We start from the raw sequence: 6,320 nt of genomic DNA on the forward strand, positions 1-6,320 counted from the left end.
CAAGGCTAATGACTAACCTACAACAAAGTATGAGTTTGGAATTTCTTAATTCATGATTATGGAATACCGGTACAATACCAGTATCAGGGTATGACCAGTGATGCATTAAAGCAGTGTTTCCCAACGTAAGACCCACGTCTTAAAGGGGGGCAATATGAAAATGAACTTGACACGAGTTTAACCCTTTCGCTATTAGCCATTTGCAATGCTAGATTTTGGGTATAAGAGTTTTTGTAAGGCCACAGATAACATAATATTATATAGTAAGGCTATGGTATGTATGCTAAGTGGGCCATGGCACAATAAAGTTATATATAAGAATACACTGGAGAGATACAAGTGTAAGGCAGAATGAGAATGAAGTAAGATCATTGAATTTATCGTATTAGCTAAAGGAAGTCCTTTTCATTAATTAATGGATTTATACTATTTTCCTTAATTCTGCTACCATTTGCATGTGTGTAATCAGATAGAAAATATTCTATGCAGAAACGCTTCTAGTAGTGGTGATCAGACTATTTCCGCACTGAATATTTGTCTATCCGACTGCCATTAGCATTTGTGAATGCAGCCGAACTCCCCATATAACCATGCAACCCATATTTCCCCCTAAGGGGGTAGGTATTCAATAACTCCCTAATACAAAATTATTTAATCTATCTATGTGTAACCAGAAACGTGTATATGAAATATCTAGCTTCACTATCTTCGATTTTAAAATCTATGTTGACAGTATTCCATACCACGCGTCAATAATTTATTTGAGTGCTTTGGGAGTTAAATTACCAAATATCCTTTTTTAATGGTTTTTACATACATATATATACTAGTATTTATATCTTGAAATTATGAAAATTAATGATAAATTGCACCAAATTCCTCAACTTCATTTATCCAACCCCTGTGGTTTAGACAATGCATTAATGAATCAGGACAAACAATTTTATAGACATATATTGGTTAGGCTACCATTGGCATGCGTGAACATATTAATAGCAGCTTCCCATATAACTTTGCAACCCGTATTTCACCCCCCAGGCATAGATATTAAAAAAGTCTCAGAAACAAATTTATTTAATCTATGCATCTGTAACCAGGACCTTGTTACAAATTTAGTGAATCTGTCTAACTAGATAGAATCTTGCATATGAAATACCGTGTTTCTCTACCTTTGATTTTAAAATCGATATCGATAGTTTTCCATTCAACGCGGTAATGATCGAATTAATCCTTTCAAAAGTGAAATTACCAAACATTCTTTCTTAGCGGTTATTACATACTTGTATTGAAATTTTCCAAACTAATAATAATAATTGCATTAACTGCCACAACTTTACGGCCACTATTTTATAATCGCTGTGGTTTAGGCAGTACATTGATGAATCAGAACCTACGATTTTGTATTGACATATAGAACTTGCATGGATCTTTATTTCACATGATGACTCAAGTTATATTTATTAATTGAATTATACAACATTCTATATTATTAACGATACTTAATTATCCTCGTTAATTGCGGTCAGATTTATTAATGACCTATTGTTCCATGGATGTGTCATAAGAGGTAGGTATACCTGATTAAAATCCAGGTGGAATAACAAAGAACTGAACTACACAAAGTCAGTTACTAAAAAAGTGTTGAATATTACTTTTATTTTGCGACGACATGTAGATAGTGTTAAGTGTGTAATTGAAATAAATTCTAAAAGTACAGAAAAGTGTATTATATTAACAATAAAAAACAAAACCCACCACATATATTACTGTATATATTGTAATTATAATTGCATAAACATTTATAAATAACCATTGACGCAGTTCATAATCTATTTATTATATATACAAAGAATTATTTCGAAAACTGTCACTAGATTATTTTCCTAGAAAACCTTATATATAAAAACAAAAAGTTGAACTCACTCATCAACACCTATCCTAAGTCTTCATACTAGAAAAAAATCTATAGGTGTTGTTTTTAAAAACTTGCCGAGAAATAAGGTAAGATTTTTTTTAAATTCAATCCCTAAAAAGGTATAGCGAATGATCAAAATTTGTACCAAAAAACTATTAAATAGACATTACAAAAACTGTGTAGATATTTCATAGAAGAACTACTTAAATAAATAAATACATACGTACTTGATGCCGCGTGCCCGCAAGTCTTCTCTTATGGATGACAATGGAATAGTGCACCCGCCTGCGCTAACGGTTTACGCTGTCCGGCACTAGCACGAATGTAATGAACATGAGGTCAGGTCAGTTAGTCCATCGTGACATTTTCACCAAGAGTTTATCACGATGGTTTCCAGAGAGAACCGCACGGTGGTCAATCTGACATGGTACATTGCTAACAATAGGCTCAACAGTCCACATTACCAACAATCCCCGTTCCCCTCTAGACCGCAAGTCTGCAAACGTATTGTAGGGTGCCCAGCAGCTAGTTGGAGCGACGGCAGGTAGTACGTAGGTTGACGGGTGCCACCTGGATGAGAAGGCTTAATAATGGTATCTAGATGCATGGATCGGCAGAGACCCACTTCCCACTTCCCCCGAAATGTAGAAAGGCCAATGATGATGCAGTTGGTGAATTTCATGATTTTTTGTCGAAAGATCTATGTAGAATTGAACATGGGCAGAGACGCGGGAGACAGTTATAGTAATATCGTTTACGTTAAATTCAGATTCATGGTCAACCAACCACAAACATAACTGACCTGCCATACTTATGGACAACTGTTGAGTGTTTACATTTCATAATTAATGTGCCGTATCTAGCGTAGCTTGAACACTGATATTTTGTAAAACATCGGAGCGTATAAACGTAGTACAGTTTATTGCCGTGAAATGTATGAGTAGATGCTTTTGACGACAAGTTTGATTATTAGCTTAAAAAAAAATTTTTAGGTCTACTCTTCAGACAGGTCGCGCAGAGGGATATGGACAATATGGAAAGACTAATGATAACAGAGAAGCTAGAGGGTAAAAGACCTTTAGACTGAAGTCCCATTCGATGGTCAAACCAGATATAGCTGAATATAACTGTCAGCGCCGTACAACACCAAACAAATGAGGGCAAACTATAGCGACAGCTGGTCGACAAGATCGTGTAGAGTCGCGATCCTCAGCAGTAAGGGAACGATTAAGAAGAAGACTCTAATGCTGTTCGCCGCAGCTGGCCTTTACAACCTCACTTAGGGTACGAGTGCAGATGGCACTTCAACCCGCGGAAGGACTTATGAAGCGCCGAAGTCTAACTCCCGTCTGACTGGTGCTTGTACACTGGCCCGCCAGTGTAAACCACTAACACAAGCGTATTTTTTTAATGGACGATATTAGAATGGTGCACCCACCATTCTGCCTAACTGCATTTAGCCGGAGGGAAAAGGGATTGTCAATAACGTGAACTGATGATCATACTGCTAGCAATGTACCGTGTCAGGTTGAGCTAAACGTGGTTCCCCCTGGTAAACATCGTGATACATTATAGGTGAATTTGTCACGATAGGCTAACTGACCTGACCTCTTGCTCATCTTATCATCTTCCACTGGTGCCCCGTCAGCGTAAACTGTTAGCGCTGACGAGTGCATCATTCCATTATCCTCCACATAAAAGAAAACTGCGTCCACGTTTTAATATTCTATCTATATTACTACTGCATTTATAATTAGCCGTTTTCCCATAACATCATTTGTTATAATCATTACGACACGCTAAGCCGGATTCCCTTTGACAGGAGAGCACGGAAACGACTCGTTATCCGTTTTATGTCGATTTATTGTAAAAACACTAGTTTAACACGAAACTACAGGAACACGCATGTTTCATAAAAATCCTTTAGTAACATTATCATTTATAAGACAAGGAAAAAAAATATCATTAAATGGTTATACGTAATATTATATTATCTGTGGTTATACCAAGAGTTGTCATCACCATAACAATAAAAAAAACCCTAGCTCACCACTTAAAATTAAAATTTACCGTATACGTAAGCATTTATTTTTAATTATTAAATCTTAACAATAAAGTATTGCGACGAATTAAAATATAATTGAGTCATATACACTTATATAAATAATCATAAATTAATAGAAATCAAAAACAAAATTTCCTTATTTATTATTTACCATATTTATTGTTGTAGTAGATTATTATTGATTTATTATTCACTAAAAAATAGGATCGAGTAACAGCAATTCTCTTTTAAAAATCTCGGTAATCTATACATATAAATAAAATTGCAGTGCCTGTTTGTAAATATTGAAATAACCGTTTTTTTACTACATGCATATGAATATAAATACGGTACATACACTAAAGTAACATTTTTTTCAATTTTTGTCTGTCTGTCTGTTTGTTCCGGCTATTCTCTGAAATGGCTGGACCAATTATGATAGGACTTTTTTTGGCAGGTAGCTGATGTAATAAGGAGTAACTTAGGCTACTATTATTTTAGAAAAATTCTTTTCTTTTAGAAAAATAAATTTAAATTCCTCGCGGACGAAGTCGCGGGTACAGCTAGTATGTTAAATAGTTATATAGACTAACTGTCTGACCCAGCAAACGTTGTTTTTCCATATAAATAATTATCACTATTATTATAGCGGTTGAAGGTAGAAGGATATAAATTATTAACGCTTATAAAAACATAGGGGTTGATGGTAGAAGGGTGAAAATTTATAGTTTGATGTATTTTTTATTTACGAATCATAAAAGTCGATAATGCTACACGACGGACTCAATAATAAATAAGTCATAGCTGTAATTAGTATAATAAGTTATCTTTTACAAAACATATGCCTATTATCGTTATTTTATGGCCCTAAAAATAGTAATTAGTATAAGTAGATATTGTATATTATAAATGCGAAAGTTTCTGAGTATGGATGGAAGAATGGATGTTTGTTACTCTTTCATAAACTGTACTGAACGTATTTTCATGAAATTTTACAATATACAGCTTATACATCAGAATAACACATAGGTTATAAATTATAGACATATAATTTAAATAAAAAAATAATATGACACTTGATTCTTTATTTACGGCTGAATGTTTAACATGACAGATAGCAAGTACATTTGTTAAATACTATAATATATTATTTTAAATGACATAATTTTGCAATTTTATTTACATGACTTAATTGTACAATTGTACAACAAAGAACCTAAAATTAAAAACCTTAAAAAATATAATATAATGCCTAAATTATATTATTAAAGAGAGTCCCTTTAGGCAAGGTTCCGAAGATACTGGCAGCGTTCCCCCTTTGAATGGCTAGACTAATTCTTTGTCCGAGGTAGCTGCCAGCTCTTCGGTCTTCTGTGATGTGGACTAACCTTTTTGTTATTTCCTTGAAAAGTCTTATAGCGCTAGGACCCTACGGACCAAGGGCCTCGACACCGAATAGGACTTAATCATATTCGGAGCCTAGACCCCTGTATTCGCATGATTTAGATTTTTCAGCCGCTTCACAAGCCGCACCAGCTCTATTGTTGGTTCCATGTAGATAGGATGGGGCCAGCCCTCATACCACCCGGTCTCTTGTAATACCAGTCGGCTCAAGTAGACTTGGCACGTTGACGGTGGCAAGGGATCAGTGTTTGATATCGTTAAATGCGGCATGTCTCGAGAAACGGCCTGCACTTTTTTGGCATGACAGTCCGTGATGTCCTAGTTTGTCGACATTACTGCCACAGGGACATTTATGAGAAGCGCAGACCGGAACCCCACGCCGTGGACAGGTTTCTATTCGGAGCGTGTCAGGCTCAAGAAATGTTCCTGTATTTGACGAAGGGTACGCGTGAAGCCAGTAGGCGGCCTCATGCGTATCCACGGCCAAAAGCCTAGCACGAGCCGAACCTGTACTACAACTACTACAACTTATGTAAATTGGATGAAATAAAATGATAAATGTCAATTAAGGTAAGCGAATTAATTGTGCATTAGATAACAATATAGTTCACCAACATCATAGTCATACAACCAACTGATAGTCCCCGATAACACGTCACCTCAAAAGGCGAAGGTTACAGGAACCCGATGACTAATCGGGACCACCCAAAGAGACGATATTTCTGCTGGGAATCACGCTCTACTCGTGACGTAACTATCATCACATCCGTTCATGGTCTTCGAATGATTGCAGAAAAAAAATGAACACAGAAATAGGTATCATTATATTATTCAACAGTAATAACAGTAGCCTTGCTAATCTCGTAATATCGTTATTCCGTGATTTTTTTTAATACCACGACCTTTCAGATTTAATTATTGATTAAACAAGGGATTAAACATTTCGTGTAACTTATT

The sequence above is a fragment of the Achroia grisella genome, unplaced genomic scaffold (assembly GCF_030625045.1).
Source record: "Achroia grisella isolate CSIRO2021 unplaced genomic scaffold, CSIRO_AGI_Agris_v1 utg474, whole genome shotgun sequence".
NCBI lineage: Eukaryota > Metazoa > Arthropoda > Insecta > Lepidoptera > Pyralidae > Achroia > Achroia grisella.